Here is a 23,379-nt window from a genome sequence, read left to right on the forward strand (position 1 = left end):
ATAGGGGCTTAATACTAACAGGGGGGAGATTACACCTGTTTTAAGAAGCACGGGAGTCACGAGTGATCAGTATATACTCAATGGCTTTAGTGGATACAAAATACAATTCATACTAGAAAAATTGCCACCAGTTCAACATTCACCCCAGAGGGTATTTTCCCTCTCCGTTAAAGAAACGAGAGGGACAAGCTGAACTGGTGAGAATAATTACAAAGGGTATCATGGGAAACATGAACCCTTGGAATTCGTATCAAATATTCATCACTAAACCCAAAAAGATGGTGGATGTCGCATCATCATTTGACTTAGCTTCACTAAATATGTTTGTTAAGTATATACATTTCAAAATGGAAACGGCTGTTACTGCCAAACAACTAATTTCCAAAGGATACTTCATGGCAAGCATTGATCTTAAAGATGTTTACTATTTAGTACCATTAACAAGGATCATCGCAGATACCTGAAATTTACCTGGATGGGGCAGCTATGGCAGTTTAAAGTGTTACCCAATGGGTTCGCATCAGCCCAAGATTATTCACCAAGATACCAAAACCAGCTCTGGAAATATTCAGAAGACAAAAACATGTTGTCATGGCATATCTTGATGATATCTTAAATAATAGGCAAGACCATGGAATTGACTATGTTAGCTGTATCAGCTACCAAATAGTTATTCGAAACCTGGGATTGTCTTACATCCAGATAAATCTAAGTTGAAGCCATCCACAATCATGGACTACTTGGGCTTCACAATTAATTCAGTCTACGTGACTGTAACATTGCCAAGAGACAAAACAGTTGAATTGGCACAATCATGCAACAATTTAATGGTCAACGTACGCCCAACTATTCGACAAGTAACAGAGTAATTGGGAAAATGGTAGCAGCATTTCCGGCTACACAATTCGGACCTTTGCACTGTCAAAACTTACAAAGAGCAAAGGTACAGGCAACAAAGCTACATACAGGTCATTATGATCATGTCATGAAGTTACCCACTGAAGCAATATCAGAACTACAGTGGTGGGCAAAAAACGTTGGCATAATTTCAGCCTATTATCATCACTAACCCTACGTTAGTTATCCAAACAGATGCCAGTGCTCAAGGCTGGGGAGCAACTAACTCTATATCCAGCGCAAGTAGTAGATGGACTAACCCAGAGTCATCATTACCACTTACACTGGGCATTAATTATCTAGAGATGTTGGGTGACTTTTATGGTTTAAAAGCATATGCACAAATATGCATCACTTGCATGTACGGTTACAAATAGATAATACTACGGTGGTGGCCTACAATAACCATATGGGCGGCATAAAATCGGTATCATGCGACAAATTTGGCAATGGTGTGTCGAAAGACATATTTGGCTATCAGTAACTTACCTGCCAGGTAAGCTAAATACAGTGGCAGACACCAGGTCACGTAAATTTAATGACAACATCGAATGGATGTTAAACCCCAAAAAATTTGCAAAAGTTATCAAGCAATATGGCACGCCACATATCGATTTATTTGCATCAAGGCTAAATCACCAGGTACCTATGTATGTCGCTTGGGAACCAGACCCTGAGGCAGCAGCGGTAGATACGTTTGCGCTGGATTGGGGAAATTCTTCTTCTATGCACTTTTGCCTCATCAGTTGGGGACTACGCACAATACAAATGGACTCTGCTTCAGGTATTTTGATAGTACCCGATGGTTCCCAATACTCCATGACATGTTGTTGAAACTCCGATGGTATTCCCCAGTGACCCAGAGTTATTAACACCCAGTATCGGGCACAAGCCACCCGTGCCATGAAAAAAAAATTTTAAAAAAATAAATAAAAAAATAAAAATCAAACTCCTGGGTTGCAGATTCTGCACAAACCACTTCTGGGACTGGGATTATCAGAACAAACCGTCGACACCATGTCAGCATCCCTCCGAACATCCACTAAAAAACAGCGCTTGTCCAGCATCAAGAAATGGGAGAAATACTGCTTGGATGCAGGGACCACCTACTCAACCGTTACAGTTACCAACGTACTGGAATTCCTGGCGAACCTTCAACACGATGAAGGACTCAGCTACAGAGCCATTAACACAGCTAGAAGTGCCCTGCCTGTCTATTTAAAACCAGCTCCAGGACAACAGGCCATGGGGTCCCACCCGCTGGTGGTCAAACTAATGAAGGGTATTTAGAACTCTAACCCCTAGACCAAGGTACACCCATATATGGGATGTCAGTGTGGTCCTGACATACCTCAGGGGATGGCCACCAGCCAGATCCCTCAACCTGGAACAATCTATGCTCAAAACACTCATGTTGATGGCACTTGTATCTGCACAGAGGGTCCAGTCACTACACCTATTGCGACTGGACAGCATGCTCACAGCTCCAGACCAGATCTCTGTCGTTATCCAGGGACTAATCAAACAGAGCAGACCAGGAACACCTAATCCAATCACGGAATTCCGGGCTTACCCGCCAGAACCACGGTTATGTGCCATGACCCACCTACTATCCTACATAGACACAACCAAAATATTCGAGGGAGATGAAAAGCCTTGTGGGTCAGTCATAAAAAACCTTATGGTCGGGTGACGAGCCAAACCATTGCGAGATGGCTCAAGCAGGTGCTAAAAACTGCTGGGATAAACACTAACATGTACAAATTTTATTCCACCAGGGCAGCATCCACGTCGACGGCTTAAAGAATGGACGTGCCTATAGACCACATCCTGGCTACAGCAGGATGGTGGGGGGAAAGACCGTTCAGAAATTTTATAATAAGCCATTGGCAAAACCTGTTTTATTTGCAGGAAAGATTTTACAGACTGCAAATATTTAATTTAAGCCCAGGGGAGCAATTTAATTTCTTTGTTGTTATTGTTAAAAAATACCATTGTGTTTTTCTACAAACAGATTCATTGGTTGATTACGATAACACACTTCCTCCCTCAAGGACTTTGGCAGTGCGTGTAGTAATACCTGTTACACGGTTTGAAATCGCAGAGCTTTGAAGTCTTCACGTAGTCACTCAGGTGACTCCGAAGTAAAATAGTAAGATTAAACGAGAACTTACCAGTTTGAAGTTTGATCTGTATTTTATGAGGAGTTACGATGAGGGATTACATGCCCGCTCCCACCCTCATTAATATGGGTCAAAATGTTAAACTGATGTCTCCTTTTCTTTACTATGTTTACTTCAATAACTGTGTCTATCTGTGATTCCACACCGCTGCTTTGAAGTATGCCGCGCATGCGTGCTGAGCGGGTTCTTCACGTAATCCCTCATCGTAACTCCTCATAAAATACAGATCAAACTTCAAACTGGTAAGTTCTCGTTTACTATTTTATGTTGCAGAGAAGATAGTTGAAGGATGGATAAGACAAAGGAATATCTCGGATAGGAGGTGAAACCCAGTCATGTGGGGCTGTTAGAAACTGATAATGCTTCTTTATCTTTATTATGTTATGGTAATAGCAGGGCTGTGGGACATGCTCAATAAGCCACAATATTCCTTTTAATCTATCCACCTATCACTCTTTCATCTTCTCTGTAACTTAAAATGACCTTTAATTGTCTTTTTTTAGCAGTTCTGTTAAAGGATTTTCTTTCTTACCTCATTTTAGGTGGCATAGTGGTGCAGCGGCAGAGTTGCTGCCTTACAGCGTCAGAAACCTGAGTTCGATCCTGACCACATATGCTGTCTGTACGGAGTTTGTACGTTCTTCCTGTGCCACGTGGGTTTTCTCCAGGTGCTCCGGTTTCCTCCCAAACTCCAAATACGTACAGGTTTGTCGGTTAATGGGTCTTGGAAAAAACGGTAAATTGTCCCAAGTGTGTAGGATAGTGTTTGTGTACGGGATGATCGCTGCTCGGCGCAGACTCGGTGGGTCAAAAGGCTTGTTTCCGGGCTGATTCTAAACTAAACTAAACTAAACATTAATTTAATTTTTTTCCACAAACGCCACTAGACTTGCTGAGTGTTTCCAGCATTTTCTGTGTTTCATTTAATTGTAAGAATGTGTTTTGTAGGTTTAATGTGAGTTAAAACTCAAGTGACTGTACTCAGAGGTAGTTTAAAAGATCAAACAGTGTTGAACAAGACAGAACATTAATCATGATATTTGACAGAGAATGTCTAGTAAATTTTCTTTGATTATCTGTCCATTGAAATTATTGACAAAAGTTTGGAGGTAGCCCTCCTATGAGCAAAATCCTTTGGGCAAGATCCTGCCAAAATCACTCGATCTTAGAAGAAAATTTACACCAAGCCACATCTTCCATTAAAATTCAAGAGTATCTGTTCCATGCCTTCTCATGTACATTGCTCTGGGCCCTAGTATTGGTCTCGGATTCGGTGTATTTTTTTATTTCATAACAATCGGCAATACCTCCATCACTGAACTATGCTGTAACTAGGCTTCCATAAGACAAAGGTCAGACTTGGAGCAGGAAATACGTGGTGGGTACCAATGATATGAGTGACGACAGGTAGAATACAGAGTGCTGCAGTAACTCAGCGGGTCAGGCATCTTCTCTGGAGGACATGGATAAGCGACGTTTAGGGTCAGGACCCTTCTTCAGGCTGATCACAGTAGAAACATAGAAACATAGAAAATAGGTGCAGGAGTAGGCCATTCGGCCCTTCCAGCCAGAACCACCATTTAATATGATCATGGCTGATCATCCAAAATCGGTACCCTGTTCCTAATTTTTCCCCATATCGCTCCGTTAGTCTTAAGAGTTATACAGTATATAATGTGCCAGTCCCACTTAGGCAATTTTGTAGGCAACTACTGGTGACTAGGCTGTCGCCACATGGTCGCCGGGGTATCGCCGGTAGGATCTCCTCAGTTGCCCAAAGAGTGGTACCTTTTTTCTGGTCGGCGCTGGATTTTGAAATGTTCAAAACTTTTTGCCGACAGTCGGCGCCCGTGGGCTAGACGCCAGGCTGACATAGGTTGTCGCCGGTGCTGACTTCGGTGAATTCCATTGGCGACTACCTACATCAATCAGTGACAGGTGCCGGCGACTGAATTGTCTTACCTTGTCGTCGCTTGTTGCGGGTGGACGTAGGTTGTCGTAGATGTGGTCACAGGTGGACGCGTCCAAATGGGTCGCCGATTGTCCATAGCTTGATGTTGACTAGGAGGTAGGTTGTTGTAGACATTGTCATAGGGGGGGTCCAGTCACTGTTTTTTCGGCGACCTGCTACAACTATGACAGTCGCCGGGAGTTGCCGAAAATAATTGTCTGAGTGGGACAGGCCCATAACTCTCTCTTGAAAACATCCAGTGAATTGGCCTCCACTGCTTCTGCACAGATTCACAGCTCTCTGGGTGAAAAGGTTTATCCTCATCTCAGTCCTTAATGACCTACCCCTTCTTCTTAAACTGTGACCCCTGGGTCTGGAGTCCCCCAACATTGGGAACATTTTTCCTGCATCTAGCCTGTCTAATCCTTTAAGAATTTTATATGTTTCTATAAGATACCCTCTCATCCTTCTAAAGACCAGTGAATACAAGCCCAGCCAATCAATTCTTTCATCATATGTCAGTCCAGCCATCCCAGGAATTAACGTCTGCTGCACTCCCTCAATAGCAAGAATGTCCTTCCTCAAATAAGGAGACCAAAACTGCACAGAATACTCTAGGTGTGATCATACCAGGGCCCTGTACAACTGCAGTAGGACCTCTTTGCTCCTATACTCAAATCCTTTAGTTATGAAGGCCAACATGCCTTTTGCTTTCTTCACTGCCTGCAATACTTGCATGCTTTCTTCCAGTTCATGTTGTACAAGGACACCCAGATCTCGTTGCACCTCTCCTTTTCCTAATCGGACACCATTCAGATAATATTCTCACATTTATCCACATTATACTGCATCTGCCATGCATCTGCCCACTCACCCAACATACGTATCCAAGTTATGCTGCAGCCTCATAGCATCCTACTGCCTCCCAACTTTGTGTCATCTGCAAACCTGGAGACGCTAGTTTTGGTTACTTCGTCTAAATTGTTTATCTATATTACTAAAAGTCTGTTCTTGACCGGTTTTGGCCATCTGTGCTGCGATTTCCGAGAGAACGCCGCCACCTACGGCCGTCATTTTTGGCCACCTCGCTCAGAGCCCTCCTCCGCCGCATGTGTGCAGAGGAATTTTCCCGTCGATTAAAAATGACAGAGATGTTAATGTTTTTACAAAATTCCCCATTCTCTCTGCTGCCCCCGCTGGTGGCAGGGGGGAGGGACTATAAAACCAGGAAGTGGTGTGCCTCACTCACTCTTCAAGATGGAGGAAGGCAGAGGGTCGTTTCTCTGAGCTGTGAATAACACTGAACACACGTCTACTCAAATGTAAGTGCCCTTAGTGGTTCTAAAATGCTTGCAGAATGTGTCTATTGGTTCTAAAGCTTGCAAAAAAATGTCTATTGGTTCTAAAGCTTGCAAAAAAATGTCTATTGGTTCTAAAATGCTTGCAAAAATGTCTATTGGTTCTAAAGCTTGCAAAATGTGTCTCTATTGGTTCTAAAGCTTGCAAAAAATGTCTATTGGTTCTAAAGCTTGCAAAAAAAATGTCTATCGGTTCTAAAGCTTGCAAAAAAATGTCTATTGGTTCTAAAGCTTGCAAAAAAATGTCTATTGGTTCTAAAGCTTGCAAAAAATGTCTATTGGTTCTAAAGCTTGCAAAAAAATGTCCATTGGTTCAAAAGCTTGCAAAAAAATGTCCATTGGTTCTAAAGCTTGCAAAAAAATGTCTCTTGGTTCTAAAGCTTGCAAAAAAATGTCTCTTGGTTCTAAAACTTGCAAAAAATGTCTCTATTAGTTCTAAAGCTTGCAAAAAAAGTCTCTATTGGTTCTAAAGCTTGCAAAAATATGTCTATTGGTTCAAAAGCTGGCAAAAATATGTCTATTGGTTCTAAAGCTTGCAAACAATTTCTATTGGTTCTAAAGCTTGCAAACAATGTCTATTGGTTCTAAAGCTTGCAAAAAATGACTATTGGTTCTAAAGCTTGCAAAAAAGTCTATTGGTTCCAAAGCTTGCAAAAAAATGACTATTGGTTCTAAAGCTTGCAAAAAAATGTCTATTGGTTCTAAAGCTTGCAAAAAAATGTCTATTTGTTCTAAAGCTTGCAAGAAAATGTCTATTGGTTCTAAAATGGTTCATAGTAGCACTCCAGAACCCCCCCCCCCCTCCTCTTCTCCTCCCTCCCCCCTTCCCCCCTGGTTGGCTTGGCTTGGGTGTGTCTTGAAATTGAAAGGCACTACTTACTGCAAATGGGGGGCGTGGGTGCATTGGCCTGAAGTTGAAAGGCACTACTTACTGCAAATTGTGGCTTGAAGTTGAAAGGCACTACTTACTGCAAATGGTGGCTTGGGTGTTTTGGCTTGAAGTTGAAAGCACTACTTACTGCAAATGGTGGCTTGAAGTTGAAAGGCACTACTTACTGCAAATGGTGGCTTGAAGTTGAAAGGCACTACTTACTGCAAATGGTGGCTTGGGTGCTCTGGTTTGCAGTTGAAAGGCAGTACTTACTGCAAATGGTGGCTTGGATGCAATGGCTTTAAGTTGAAAGGCATTACTTACTGCAAATGGTGGCATGAAGTTGAAAGGCACTACTTACTGCAAATGGTGGCTTGGGTGCTTTGGCTTGAAGTTGAAAGCACTACTTACTGCAAATGGTGGCTTGGTTGCTTTGGCTTGAAGTTGAAAGGCACTAACTGCAAATGGTGGCTTGGGTGTGGCTTGAAGTTGAAAGACACCACTTACTGCAAATGGTGGCATGAAGTTGAAAGGCACTACTTACTGCAAATGGTGGCATGAAGTTGAAAGGGACTACTTACTGCAAATGGTGGCTTGGGTGCTTTGGCTTGAACTTAAAAGGCACTACTGTAAATGCACTTACTTCCTGTTTGCACTGTATATTGATTTTAGATAAAATGCTACCACATACGGCTGTGATTTTTGGCCATCTTACTCAGTCCCCCTCTGCTGAGCACGTGCAGAGAATTCTTCCCATCAATTAAAAATAAAAGTGTTATTAGTTTTTAAATAAATGTTGAGAATCTCTGTCCTGTCAATCACTCCATGAAAGCCACACATTTTCCGGTGGGGGGGAGGGGTTATAAAACCCGGAAATGTGGGTGTGGCTCAGTCTCTGCAAGATGGAGGAGGGAGAGGTCACGACTCGCTGTCTTTAGTGGCTTTGCACCCTACTTCAAATGGTATGAAACTGCACTTGAATTTGGTGGCCTTATACACTGCTTGAAATAGAATTTCAAGGATTAGCCGTGAGTCAACTACCAGCCCACCAGCCGTGAGTGAGTGAGTTGCCAGCACAACAGGCTTGATTGACTGAGACGACAGCCCAAGAATCCACTTGGCGCACAATTTGCATACTAGTCCTCTGGAAACCAGTCCCTTCAGCCCATAACACCCATACTAGCGCTCCAGAAAGCGCCCCCCCCCCCCCAACTGGCCACCAATATTAGAATTGGTGGAGAGGTGGAATATTGCGTTGGATGACCAGCCCTCCTGTGTGATGCTGGGACCCAACGGGTCCCACTTAGTCTAGTATATATTGTAAATAACTGGTGTTCCAGCACTAAGCCTTGCGGCACCCCACTAGTTACTGCCTGCCATTCTGAAAAGGATCTGAAAATTCCTTCTCTTTGCTTCCTGTCTGCCAACCAGTTCAATACCCTACGCCCAATACAATGTACTCCACGTCAATACCCTACACCCAATACCATGTGTTCTCATTTTGCACATTACTCTCTTGAGTGCGACCTTGTTTGGTTAGAGTGAAAAGTGTCAGAGAAAATGGGATAAACAGAGCTAGTGTGAATGGGTGATTGATAGTTTGATGGACTTGATGGGCCAAAGGGCCTGTTTCCAAGTTGTATCTTACAACACAATCAAATCCATTCAATTTAAGGATGCTCAAATGACGATTCCACATCTGTTGTCTGGCAGAGGGGAGTGAGTTGGCACCAGCGTTAGATGATGATAGTGGGAGGTGTTGATGGTCTAGGACAGAGGTGGGGAGCCTTTTCATGTTGGAATGCCGCATTAAGTTAGCTGTAATCTAATAAGACCGCATCCAAGAAACTTCAATTAGATATACTAATTGTACATTATTTTGTAAAAATCTAACCTATGTACTAACTTCAAGAAAATGAAAACAAATTGTTAATTCTAAAGTTAACTAACCCTTTAATGAGTTTGTTGTGACTGCTTTTTGCAGGAAAGCATTTGAATATTTGGTTGCAACATGGAGGCACGCAGTTTCAGCTGATCTTCTAGATGGGTATCCGTCATTTGTGACCTTAAGGGCGTCTTGATTTGGGTTAGGTAGGAGAATGTAGATTTGCAGCAATAAGTGGTTGAAAAGCAAGAAAGCATTTCTCGTGCATGTTGCCGAAGACGTGAGTATTCTATTGCATTTCCATATCTCAATCAGATCTTTCTTAGGACTTTAAAATGTCATCTTCTGAGAGCTCAATCAATTCCATCTGTACTTCTTTAGGAGCCTTGGAGACATCAACTAGGTGAGGTTGAAATGCTAATTTGAGTGTGATGTCATGATTCTCAAAGTCAGTGAGCCTTTCATTGTATTCTTGAATTAATACGTCTAATACAGCTGCGTATTCTTCAAATGATTCGCATGAATCCTCCTGCTCATCAATGACCTTCTCTAACTGGGAAAAATGTTCATCCCAATTTTATTTAGAAGAAGAAGAGTTTTGAAAAAAGATAGCCTTTTTCAAAATGCTTGGAATTTTTTGTCACATATCATATATAGACTTAGTTTTACCTTGCAAAGAAAGGTTATTTCAGTGAATCTTTTACTCTTTGGTATTTTAAATATGTTCATTATAATAAAAGATAAACAATAACATATTAATAAAAATAAAAGGATTTGTTCTACCAAATTTGGATTCATTCAAGAGGCCGCACTTAATGGCCTAGAAGGCCGCAGGTTCCCCACCCCTGGACTGGGGGATTTCTGCTCTGCAGAAAGATTGCAAAATGGAAACTTTATTCAAATACTAAGGTAAGCTCGATATTAGTGCAGCATTTCAAATCATTCTTCTCCCAGGGGGATACATTCTATCGCTGAGCAAAATTGAAGCATAATTTTAATGAAAAGCTGTCATTAAAGGAAATAAGGGAATTGTCACAAGTCATAAATTCCATAATTTTCACTCTAGAACTGCCAAGCCTGTGAGATGCATATCATGGAGGCAGCCAGACTCGTACAGGGCTGTTCAATGGGGGTCAGTGCAGGTCACTTATGCAGAAGCAGGTCTTTGCAGTGATTGCAAGACATGCCTTGTCATTGATTAAAGGGGACCAGTCTGTGTCGGGCACAGGCTGCTGGGCCCAGTGTTTGGAACTTGTTTCAGCTTGATCCTCTGTAAGGTAAAACAGAATAACAGAAAGAGAAAGGAAATGGCACAGAATATAGCATTACAGCACAGAAAAAGTGCAGAGAAAAAATGTTCGAGGACTGCAACAAGGTAGATTGGGAGATCTGAAATGCATCCTTTGTGTATGAAAGGTCCGTTCAAGAGCCTGTTTTGAATCAGGTGATACATAAATTTATAGGTTCATAAATGATAGGAGCAGAATTACGTCACTTGGCCCTTTAATTCTACTCCGCCATTCAATCATGGCTGATCTATCTTTCCCTCTTAACCCCATTGTCCTGCCTTCTACCCTTTAACCCTGACCCCTGGTACATGCTTTAAAGGGATAAGGAAGTGATTGGATGTAGGTGGTACTTTATTGGAGTTTACTGTACTTTACCTTGCTCTAAACGTTATACCCTTTCTCCTATATCTGTACACTATGATTGTAATCATCTATAGTCAAAGAGTCATGAACGTGTTAACACACCGACCAACATACCCTATCCACACTAGTCTCACCTGCTGTTTGCTGCGTAATCCTCTACACCTATCCTATCCATGTACCTGTCCAAATTTTTTTTAAGCATAGTGATAGTACCTGCCTCAACTATCTCCCCTGGCAGCTCATTCCATATACCTACAACGCTTCGTGTAAAAAAAGTTGCTCCTCAGTTTCCTATTAAATCTTTCCCCTTCACCTTAAACCTATGTCCTCTGGTTCTTGTTTCCCATCTCTGCACTTCCCCTATCTATTACACACATGATCTTATAAACCTGCATAAGATCACCCCTCATCCTCCTATGCTCCAAGGAATAAAGTCCTAGCTCATTGCTTCCTGAAGCTCAGGCCCATGAGACCTGGCAACAACCTTGTAAATCTTCTCTGCACCCGTTCCAGTGTAAAAATATCTTTCCTATAACAGGGTAACCAAAACTGAACACAATACCCTAAATGTGGCCTCATCAATGTGGTCTTGTACAACTGTAACACGACCTCCCAAATTCTATACTCAATCCATTGATTGATGAAAGCCACTGTGCTGAAAGCCTTCATGACCACAGTATCTGCCTGTGATACCACTTTCAAGGAATTATGTGCCTGCACTCCTAGATTCCTCTTGGTCCACAACCCTCCCTAGAACCCTGCCCTTCACTGTGTAGGTCCTTCCCTAGTTAGAACTTCTCAAAACGCAATATCTTTTTGCTGTCTTTTTGTTGACTGGATAGCACACAACAAAAAGTTTTGCACTGTACCTTAATACAGTGACAATAATAAACTAAACTAAACTAAACTAAAACATGTTGCTGCTTTCCCGAGGCAAAATATGAGCTGGAAACTGCAGGATGTATCTGACTATTTCTTTGGAAATTCTGATCAGGTTGATTGCTCCAGGATGTGGATGTTAGGGTCTTGGTAATCATAACACTGCAGAATATTTAGGGAGTAGATTCTCTTTGTTAATGAAATGATCATGGAAGTAAGTAAAAAGCCTCTAATTATCAAGACGATCTTGGTGTTATGATGAAACAACTGGGAAAGCAATGTTTTTATTTAAATCACTTCGTGCTTTTGAATAATAAAGACAGCTAATTGAGAGATTTTGTACTGTACTTTTCTCATTAAGTTTCCTGTTAATTTACTTATACTAGATGTTAATTTCAAAAGGATCAAGGTATTACAGAGAAAATGCAGTGCCAAAACAGAACATTGATTTCAATCAGTAAATATTTTATGTTATCACAAAATGCAGCCTAATTCAGTGTCAACGTCATCCTTTTATCAATTTGTTCCAGTTTCTCCAATGACCCTTTTAATTTATTCCTGAAGCTGACATGGTCAGTTTTTTGAGAAGGTATTAATTGGCCAATTGTGTTTTGTTTGGTACGATTGCTAAAAATAGTCGATTAACTGTTCAACAGTTGTGTACTAACATGGGAATATGACAAACCTATAACTTCACGCAATATCTTTGTAAGTTTAAAGCACGGAGACTGATGCAGGAAATTCAGGAAATTTGACCATTGGGCAAGTTTGTAATATGTGTAATCCAAGAGTTTACATACAAGGGAAACGCAATGGGAAAATAAACCATCATAGATTTAGGAAGTATTTAGATTAAATTAATTAAGAGTGAACAGAAAGTTAAAATTTACACGAAGAAAGAGATTACACGAAGAGAGAGATTACACGAAAAAAAACAAGATTATATAAAAAGTTTGATAACTGATGAATTATTTCAAAAATGTAAAATCTGCATATAACCATTGAAACACAGAATATAAAAGGCTGTGGGTGCTGCGAATCATTGAAACACTTTGGGTTATCTCAGAGTGTTTCTCAATGTGCACTGTTAAGGCCTCGAGGAAACCGACTTGGTTGAGAAACTCTCCACTGCTCTACAAGACTTCCTTTGTGTCTCTCTTGTTGTGAGCCATAATTAAGAGGGCAACTGCACACTATGTGAATCCAGATTCAGGATACACGTTTAAACACACAATCCCCTCCAACAAAGGTCCAGACAAAGAAAGCCATATTTCACTCAATACCATGGAATCTTCATTTATGGAAAGAAAGAAAACATAATCACTGATTGGAACAAATAGCATTAAAAATATTATCACCAAAATACTCACGATTCTTTTAAACAAATATCACAATTAATCATTTCAAAACTGTATGAAATCCATATTTTGTGCAAACAGGCTGCATGTAAAATGGAATACTTTGCAACTTTGTCTGCGCTCTTTAAGTGGCGCCTCTTTGCATACCTTCGGTATGCAAAACAAAGAATATCAGTTTGACTTGTCACATGTGATGATAAAGATTCATTCATTCAGTCTTCCTTGATTGAACACATGGAAATAAAAGCACTTTCTCCAGGGAGTCTAAAGTTTAAAGTGACTTGCAAGTCCTTGCAATCTTAATTCACATTAAAATTCCAGCCTCTTTGCTCTCCTCAGTGCTCCTGGTATGGCCAGGTCAGCCTTTGGTAACAAGGGTTCACCTGTCCTAAAATACCCTAATAATACTTTGACAGCTTATTTTGTCAGAGGTTATTTTGATTATTTCAAAAAGTCCTTTAAAAGCAGTTAAAATAACTGTTTAAATATTTTAAAGCAATTTAAACAATAAAGAATAATACATTTATTTAAACAAATGTTTCATAAATGGTAAGTAACTAACAACATTAAGATAATTCTTTAAAGTAAAGAAAAGCAGCTCTCATCATTTTCTATATAAGCCATTCCTCATGTTAAACCAAGAAGAGGACACAGAGTGTATCTGGACTTGGTGTGACAGACCTTTGCAGTTTAACTCAATTCATACTTCTCGTGCTGAAGCTGAAATTCTAATGCATCAGCATTTGATGCATTCCCAACCTCTCTGTTGCAAAGTGCAGCTGCGGATGTCAGGAATGCAGTGACCCATGCATTGCAGCAAGCTGGTTCCTCCCATTGACTAGGCATCTACATGATCAGACTGAGTATATTTGAATTTGTTTTGTGCTTCAGTTACATTGCACAAAACTGTGTGTTTGGCATTAAAATATGACCATGGCCCGTTGTTATATATTGTGACAATCTCAAAATTATGCACTAAACCAGGGGTGGGGAACCTGGGGCCTTCTAGGCCATTAAGTGCGGCCTTTTGAATGAATCCAAATTTTGTAGAACAAATCCTTTTATTTTTATTGTTTAAAAAGGAACTGCAGATGCTGGAAACTCGAAGGTAGACAAAAATGCGGGAGAAATTCAGAGGGTGAGGCAGCATCTGTGGAGCACAGGAAATAGGCAACGTTTCGGGTCGAGACCCTTCTTCAGACTCGTCTTGTCTCGTCTTCTTATTTGACTGACACAGCTGTTATAGACGTATTAATTAAAGAATACAATGAAAGGCTCACTGACTTTGAGAATCATGACATCACACTCAAATTAGCATTTCAACCTCACCTAGTTGATGTCTCCAAGGCTCCTAAAGAACTACAGATGGAATTGATTGAGCTCTCAGAAGATGACATTTTAAAATCCTTATTTGACACTAAGAAAGATCCGATTGAAATATGGAAAAATGCAATAGAATACCCACATCTTTGGCAACATGTATGAAAAATGCTTTCTTGCTTTTCAACCACTTATTGCTGCGAATCTACATTCTGCTACCTAACCCAAATCAAGACGCACTTAAGGTCACAGATGACGGATACCCATCTGGAAGATTACCTGAAACTGCGTACATCCATGTTGCATCCAAATATTCAAATGCTATCCCACAAAAAGCAGTTACAACAGTCATTAAAAAATGAGTTAACTTTTTTTAATTATTAATTAACAATTAACAATTTTGATTCATTTTCTTGTACTACATAGATGTTAGATTTTTACCAAATAATATACATTTTGAAGTATATCTAATTGAAGTTTCTTGGATGCGGCCTTATTAGATTACAGCTAACTTAATGCAGCATTCCAACATGAAAAGATTCCCCACTCCTCCATTAAACTTTCGGTGCATCTTGACTGGCATTCTAAGCTGGTTTCCAAAGGACAATTGGTAGAGAATAATGCACATTGAGACTGACACAATGTATAAGTAATAAGCCGAAGAACAAATTTTCAAACATTAAGATATTTTCATATTAAATATTATGCTCTATCAAAGCAAAAATTGAGATGTGCTTGAGGCTAATATCCTCATGCTGGGATCATTTTGGAGTATTAAGTTAGAAACAAAGCCTCAATATCAAGAGTTAGGCAAAGAAAAAGACTGATAGAGATATTTGAATTGATGGAATAAATTCACCTGTGAATTCTGGATAGTCTAGAGGTGTTCGGGAGATGTGACAGATAATCAATGTACAGCAAGAATTAACAGATCTATTCTATTTGCATAAGAACACTATGTTATGTTTGCACTACATTATTTACTGGTACACTGTATTCTGTATAAAGTAATCACATTTCACAATTTTTTCATTGCATTAATTGATTGAAAGGCACCATATGGAAACAGGCCATTTCGACCATCAAGTCCATGCCAATCATCAATTCGCACTAGTTCTTTGTTAACCCACTTTTGCATCCACTCCTTACACTTTATGGATAAATTACAGAGGTCAGTTAATCTGCAAACCCACACGTCTTTGAGATGTGGAAAAAAATTGGAGCACCTGGAGGAAACCCAAGTGGTCGTAGGAAGAACGTGCAAACACCACACAGGCAACACATAACGTTAGGATCAAACCTGAGTACATTCTGGCACACTGGCGAGACTTTGCAAATTTTGATTAGAGTAGGTTCTTTGCAGGCAAAGGGACATGAGAAAGTAGGATGTGTTTAAATAGTATGCAAGTGAGTTCAATATGTGCATGTTCCTGTTAGAGTGAAGAGCAAAGTAGGTGGGAGTAAGGAACCCTGAATGACAAGAGAAATCAAGGCTCTGGTCAGGGAAAAGGATATGTGACAGGCAGTTTGGATCAAGTGTGTTCCTGGAGCAGTCCAGGGGATTGAGGAGCATATTTAAGAATGAAATCAGGAGGGCAAAAAGGGGTATGAGATAGCTCTGGCAGATAAGATTAAAGAGAATGTTATTAACCTTGTCAAGGAAATAACTGGAGCAAGAATAGAGCACCTCATAAACCAAAGTGTTCATCTATGTGTGGAGTTGCAGAAGATGGGCAGAGTCCTCAATAAATATTTCTCTTCTGTTTTTACCATAGGGAAAGACATATGGACCAGAGATCTTGGGACAGTTAATGGTGACATCTTGAAGACCGAATGTATTACAGTTGAGGAGTTGCTGGAATTCCTAAAATGTTTGAAAGTAGATAGATTTCCAAGGCCTGATCAGAGGACATTCAAATAAGCTAGAGAAGAAATTTCAGGAGTCCTAGCTGAGATATATGACTCATTGTTGGACACCGGTGAGGTGCCAGAAGATTGCAGGGTGGCCACTGTGGTGTTTCTACTTAAAGGAAAATGCTATTGCAAAGAAGAATCTGAGAACTATCAAACAGTAAGATTAAAATATGTGGTAAAATATATAGGAAAGTATGTGGTAGGAAAGTAGGAGAGGATTCTGAGGGATAAGATATATATGACTTTAGATAGACAGGGGTTGATTAGGGATAGTTAGAATAGTTGTGTACGTGGAATTTCACTGTGTTAGCGCTTTACACACCTGACAATAAAAGCATTATTGAACTATTGAACCATTGGATACAGAACTGGCTTTATGGCTGGTAGCAGAGAATGTTGCATTTTGTAACTTAAAAGCAAGTCAAGTCAAGTTTATTTGTCACATACACATACGAGATGTGCAGTGAAATGAAAAGTGGCAATGCTCGCGGACTTTGTGCAAAAAGACAAACAAACAAACAACCAAACAAACTATAAACACAATCATAAACACACACATATTCTTTCACATATTAAATATTGGAAGGAAAAACGTTCAGTAAAATTAGTCCCTGGTGAGATAGGAGTTTACAGTCCGAATGGCCTCAGGGAAGAAACTCCTTCTCAACCTCTCCGTTCTCACAGCATGGCAACGGAGGCGTTTGCCTGACCGGAGCAGCTGGAACAGTCCGTTGCAGGGGTGGAAGGGGTCTCCCATGATTTTATTGGCTCTGGAGTTGCACCTCCTGATGTATAGCTCCTGCAGGGGGGCGAGTGAAGTTCCCATAGTGCGCTCGGCCGAACGCACTTCTCTCTGCAGAGCCTTCTTGTCCTGGGCAGAGCAATTCCCAAACCAGATGGTAATATTTCCGGACAAGATGCTTTCCACAGCCGCTGCGTAGAAGCACTGGAGGATCCTCGGAGACACTCTGAATTTCCTCACAACTAGAATCTCTCCTGAGGATGCCCTCAAATCCAAGAGGGCAGCAGGGTGGCGCAGCAGCGGTGGAGTTGCTGCCTTACAGCGCTAGAGACCCGGGTTCCATCCTGATTGCGGGTGCTGTCAGGCAGCATCTCTGGAGAGAAGGGGCGGACAAAATGTGTAGGAAAGAACTGCAGATGCTGGTTTAAATCAAAGGTACGGCATATATATGTGTGTGTGTGTGTGCGTGTGTGTGTGTGTGTGTATGTGTATATATATATAAATGTATATTATAACTAGTTTAAATTGAGTTTTCAAATGCATTTGTGCTTATTTAATTGCATGTGACCTCAAAGACAGACCTGCCCAAAAATGTTGCCAACCTCCGTTTCAATACTGAATTAATCACCATGGTGTTCCAAGGTCACCACTGGGTACATTTAAGAGCTTCTCAGTATATATACGTTACACACACACACACACACACACACACACACACACACACACACACACACATATACCGTACCTTCGATTTAAACCAGCATCTGCAGTTCTTTCCTACACATTTTGTCTGCTCCACTGCAAAATCTCCTCTAGGCATGTCTATGTGTGTGTGTGTGTTTGTGTGTGTATGCATAATGTATATATATTGAGAAGCTCTTAAACATACCCAGTAGTGACCTTGGAACACCATGGTGATTAATTCAGTATTGGAACGGAGGTTGGCAACATTTTTGGGCAGGTCTGTCTTTGAGGTCACGTGCAATTAAATAAGCACAAATGCATTTGAAAACTCAATTTAAACTAGTTATGATTTGCACTTAAAATACTGCAAACTTTGTTGGTGGTTCGGACAAACCTGTAACAAATGGAGATTCCAGGCCATATGGTGCAAACTTTAAAATAGTTTTCCTGAGCCCCTGAGCAATTTTACAGGTGGTGTGCACTCCTACCATCAATGTGTGATTAATACATGCATTGCAGTTAGGGTTGCCAACTGTCCCGTATTAGCCGGTACATCCTGTACATCCCGTATTAGCCGGTACATCGCTAAATTGGTTTGTCCCATACGGGACCGCCCTTGTCCCGTATTTGACTGCTACGACCCGGGTCGAGGGAACTGTTGGGTCGGAACGCCGTGTCCGGCCCCGCTTCACCTGTCCCGACATGGAGTACAGCTGCAGCAGTACATCGCCTGTGGCCCCGTCTGTTGGTAGCCCGGCCAGCTGTCCGACCTTCGGACCTTCGCTTACCACCAACACCACCACCCCTCTTTCTCAGAGCCAATCATCGGTTATGAGTTGGATGGTGTACTGGACTTTGCTCGCGACGCTGTGCGCAAAGTCCGGCGCCCAGGCCAAAACTCCTCAGCTGGCCCGCCGGTTGGGCTTTGTGTGCAGTCCAGCACCTGGGCCAACTTATCATTCACCCAGCCACGGCCGAGTCGGTCAACGAATTGCCGTCAGGAGTTTGTCCCTTATTTTGACCTTTTGTCCCTTATTTGGGAGTGAGAAAGTTGGCAACCCTAATTGCAGTGTTTTATCAAGTGTTACATTGCAATTCATTAATTAGCTGTCCTGGGATTACTGTACGGTAGTGAACATCACATCAAGGAACACATAATACATACAATGCAGAATTATCAAGTCTCATTTATTTGGCCTACTACTGGGATACTTTAGTTTTAAAATGTAACGATTATAACGTACTTACCAAATTTTATTTTTAGTTTTAGTTTAGTTTAGAGATACAGCGTGGAAACAGGCCCATCAGCCCATGGGTCCACACCGACCAGCGATCCCCGCACATTAACACTATCTTACACCCAGTAGGGATAATTTAACATTTACCAATCGAATTAACCTACAAACCTGTACGTCTTTGGAGTGTGGGATGAAACCGAAGATCTTGGAGAAAATCCACACGGGTTATGGAGAGAACATACAAACCCTGTACAAAGTTAGTGTACAATTTAAACTAGTTGCTCATTCTAAGCTTCCCCCCAGTGTAGTTTCAGTCAAAAATCACTGAGTCAAGCACTTGCGTATCTAAACTTTATTTTGACAAAACACAATTACAGTTCCAACTACTGTACCTAACCATCGCGGGTTCGATCCTCGTATCTGCCTGATCAAGCCCTCTTGGCCTTGCTCAAAAAGAGACTCCAGAAGGTCACGCAGTCCTAAGTGCTCTCCCTGAAGATCGACACATGACCTCATAATAGTGGACTTTTATAGGTCCCCGGAACGCAAGGGGCCCGAACCACATGGAGGTGGTCTCTTTACAGTCCAATAACAGATATCGATTAACCCCATACATGACAGACATTTCCCTAACCCAATAATATAGTGGCCAATACATTGTATTCAACCAGCGTTTCTCAGAGGAAACAAACATCGCAACATGTGCCCTGATATGCAAGAAAACCAGACAACGCTCAATACCTAATCCCATCAACATCCAGCAAAGTAAAGCTTTGCAACATTATTTACAATGTGTGTCTAATTTGCATTCATCCAATCCATTCTACGCATTTTGCACCTAATTGTTAGGGTCTGCAGATGTTCCTATTCTCTTCCTGCAGCTCTGATCTAGGCTCTAGACAAACTGGCACCATTCTGCAGCTTGTTCCATTTCTACAGGAAGCACTTTTAAATTGACCAAATGGCCTAGCAGCCCAGAAGCCTTTACTCAATTTTAGTGTCCTAGCCTCTCCAATTTGGCCAGGATTAACAACAGCACCCGTAGTCCAGATCGAATCCGGGTCTCCGGCGCTGCATTCACTGTAAGGCAGCAACTTTACCGCTGCACCACTGTGACCGCCCTTTTCATTTGCAATTGATTTTGTATTCTGTGATAAACCTGATTAGCTTCTCCATGAACACTGCCTGCAGACATTAATATTAATTTGGTGTGCTTCAAGAGTACTTTTTTGCCTCCTTCCAAAAAAAAGATATTGGGGCAATATTCTATACAATTAAATCACCCGTCAGCGTGGCACGGTGTAGTTTATTATAAGGCTGATTATTTTAATGTATTCTGCAACATGTTAAATGAACAGCAACCAGATGCATTATGTTTACTTCCATTGCGATTAGTTATGATGTCCCTGGGCAGCAACAATACACTAACAATGATATAATCAATCTCCTCTGCTCGATTGAATTGCATCCTCATGAAGGGCAGTCAATGGATCTGACTCACAAAGGTTCTAGAAATTCGCCCATGTTGTTTGCATGAAGCGAGCAAATATATTCCTCGGGATTGGGTTACAAGCCACTTTTCCCCCATCTGGGCAGCACAGCTGTTTTAGTTTTGTGTATTAAATCAATGCTAAGCCCAACTCCCAATGAAACATACAGTGCAATTTAATTAACTTCAGTTTCCATCGTTTGGGTCTGCATTTTTTCTTTCAAAGTGTGTAAAACTATGCGGTGCTACGTGTGCCGTGCGAAGGAAGGACAGGGGAGAGTTCAGTCTCTTTTATCTGCCTTCTTTTGATTCCTACAGCAACGCCTCCATTGATGGTGGTCATCCAATTGCTCATTTGATGTCCTTGGAGACTTATAGAAACTAAGTTAGGATCTTGGCGGGACAGACATAATGGAAGGAACTCATGAATATTAATGCTGAAAAGTGCCATCTGTTCACCAACAAAATAAAAACCGCACACAAACAAAAAAGGCGGCTGATCTGGTGTCAGTTCAATGCTCCTTCCAGTCTTTGGCCCCCTGCTCTCATTCAAGTCACTTTTATGCAAAAGACTTCAAGTCGACCTAATAAATGTTTTCTTTCTTGCCCTACTCTCTGAATTACAGACAACCAAACAAACAACAGTATCTTTTTTTAAATTTCTAATGTGTTAAGAATTTTCTATTAAAGCCTCATAATATTGTTGCACTATTGAGTCAGCTTCTAAAGATTAGTTTAGGGATACAGCACGGAAACATGCCCTTCGGCCCACCGTGTCCGCACCGACCAGCGATCCCTGCACATTAACACTATGCTACACACACTAGGGACAGTTTGCAATTTTACCGAGCCAATTAACCTATACCTGTATACCTGCACATCTTTGGAGTGTGGGAGGAAACCAGAAAAAACCCACGCAGGTCACTGGGAGAACGTACAAACTCCGTACAGACAGCACCCATAGTCAGGATCGAACCCGAGTCTCTGGCGCTGTAAGGCAGCAACTCTACCGCTGCGCTACAGTGCCACCCAACCATTGACCCAACCATTTATCAAGTATACCTATTACTTCACGTGCGGTTCTGCTTCAATATTTTAGGCAATTGCAAAGTACCAAACTGCACCCTCCTTTGATGTGTGAAACTGATACCTGTTAGGTTTCTTCACAAAAAAAGATCTTGAGAAAGGACATGAAATCGCATCAGAGTGATTTACACCCAGAATCTCACCCAAATGAGGCTACCCAGGTTGAATGCAGCTGTTGACTCGTTGCCGTGCAGCAATCATAGGAGGGTGTCAGGTCTCAGAGGAGCTCTCCCCATGGCAACCAAGAAGCTTCGGCTGCTGTGGAGGAGGGAAAGGCTGAAAGGAAGAGAGCGACAGGCCGAAAGATTGAGTGCAGAAGACCTGGACCTTCCTGTCAGTGAGGCAAATGACAGACGGGCAGTTCTGCATGTCTCAGAGGACAATAGGACATGTCAAGGCCACTATAGAGAGGGTCAGACGGGAGGTGGGCCCAGGAGTGAGGAGAGTCTACAATCATTCAAGCAACGCGGAAGTGAATTTCATGTCATCACAGAGTATGGTTTGGACAGTGACACAGTTAGCGGAGCTGCTGCCTCTTGGCTCCACCTGCCCAGAAAGAGAGCTTGCACATTCTCCCTGAGACCACGTGTGTTTCCTCGGAAAACCTCTGGTTTTCATTGACCGCCCAGTGTTAATGAGCCTCTGTAAGTTGCCTCCAGTGTGCTGGTGACTGGAGAAATCTTGGAGGTGAGAGTGGGGTGCAGTTGATGAGAATGTGAGGAGATGAATGTGCAATGAATATAAACGGGTGTTTGATGGCAGCATGGAATTGGTGGGTCGAATGGCCTGTTTTTGTGCGGTACATTTTCATGACTATGTTAGGATAAACATCTGCAGTGCGCCATTTCAAACATTGCAGTGGGGATTTACTCACTGAAGTGTTACTATCAGTTGGTCCAGCAAATGAGGACTGAGTCAACTGACCACTCTTGCCTGTTATCAGTGAAGCAAGATGGTTTTCAGGATTTAGTGTGGAGAGGGTAATATTGTCTTCAATGTGAACTATGATTTATTAGGGGACTCTAATGAGAACCGTCTCAGTGTGACGAAGTCCGTTACTACAATGCACTCAATATCTCCCTACTCTGCTTTGATGATGATGGCAATGATGTTTTATTGTCACATGTCCCTATGTACCTAGGTACAGTGAAATTCTTTGTTTTGCATATAACCCAGTAAAATCATAACATAGGCAAGAACAAGCACAGATAAGTACAAAAGTCCAATCATTATAGTGTAGTAGTAGACTTCACCGAGACATTACACAAAGAGTTGCCACATTTCTGGCACCCACAAAGTTTCAAAGTTCTTAAGAGTGCAGCTTTATCTTGGCTTTAAAGGCCCGTTGTCCTGACGACACCGATTCTCCGTCGTCCGCCATCTTAAAAACGTCCCTTTGTCCAGAATCCGCTGCTGTCGCTGCTGCCGACTCCCTCCACCCTCCTCGCCGGTTCCTGATCTTTGGGGGTCAAGCAAGAGATGAGTCTCGGACGACCAGGTGGATTCCCAGTTCTCCCGAACTCACTGACTTCATCCATTTCACCACTAACTTCCATCCAGCACTGAAATACACCTGGACCATTTCCGACATCTCCCGACCATTTCTAGACCTCACTATCCCCTTCGCATGTGACAGACTACTGACGGACATCTAATATAAACCCGCTGACTCCCATGGCTATCTGGACTACACTTCTTCCCACCCTGCTTCCTGTAAGGACTCCATCCCCGACTCCCAATTCCTCTGTCTATGCCGCATCTGCACACAAGATGAGGTGTTCCAAACCAGGGCATCGGAGATGTCCTCATTTCCCTCTTGAAAACATTCAGTGAATTGGCCTCCAGTGCCTTCTGTGGCAGAGAATTCCATGG

Source organism: Amblyraja radiata, chromosome 18 (genome assembly GCF_010909765.2).
Source record: "Amblyraja radiata isolate CabotCenter1 chromosome 18, sAmbRad1.1.pri, whole genome shotgun sequence".
In the NCBI taxonomy this organism is placed as follows: domain Eukaryota; kingdom Metazoa; phylum Chordata; class Chondrichthyes; order Rajiformes; family Rajidae; genus Amblyraja; species Amblyraja radiata.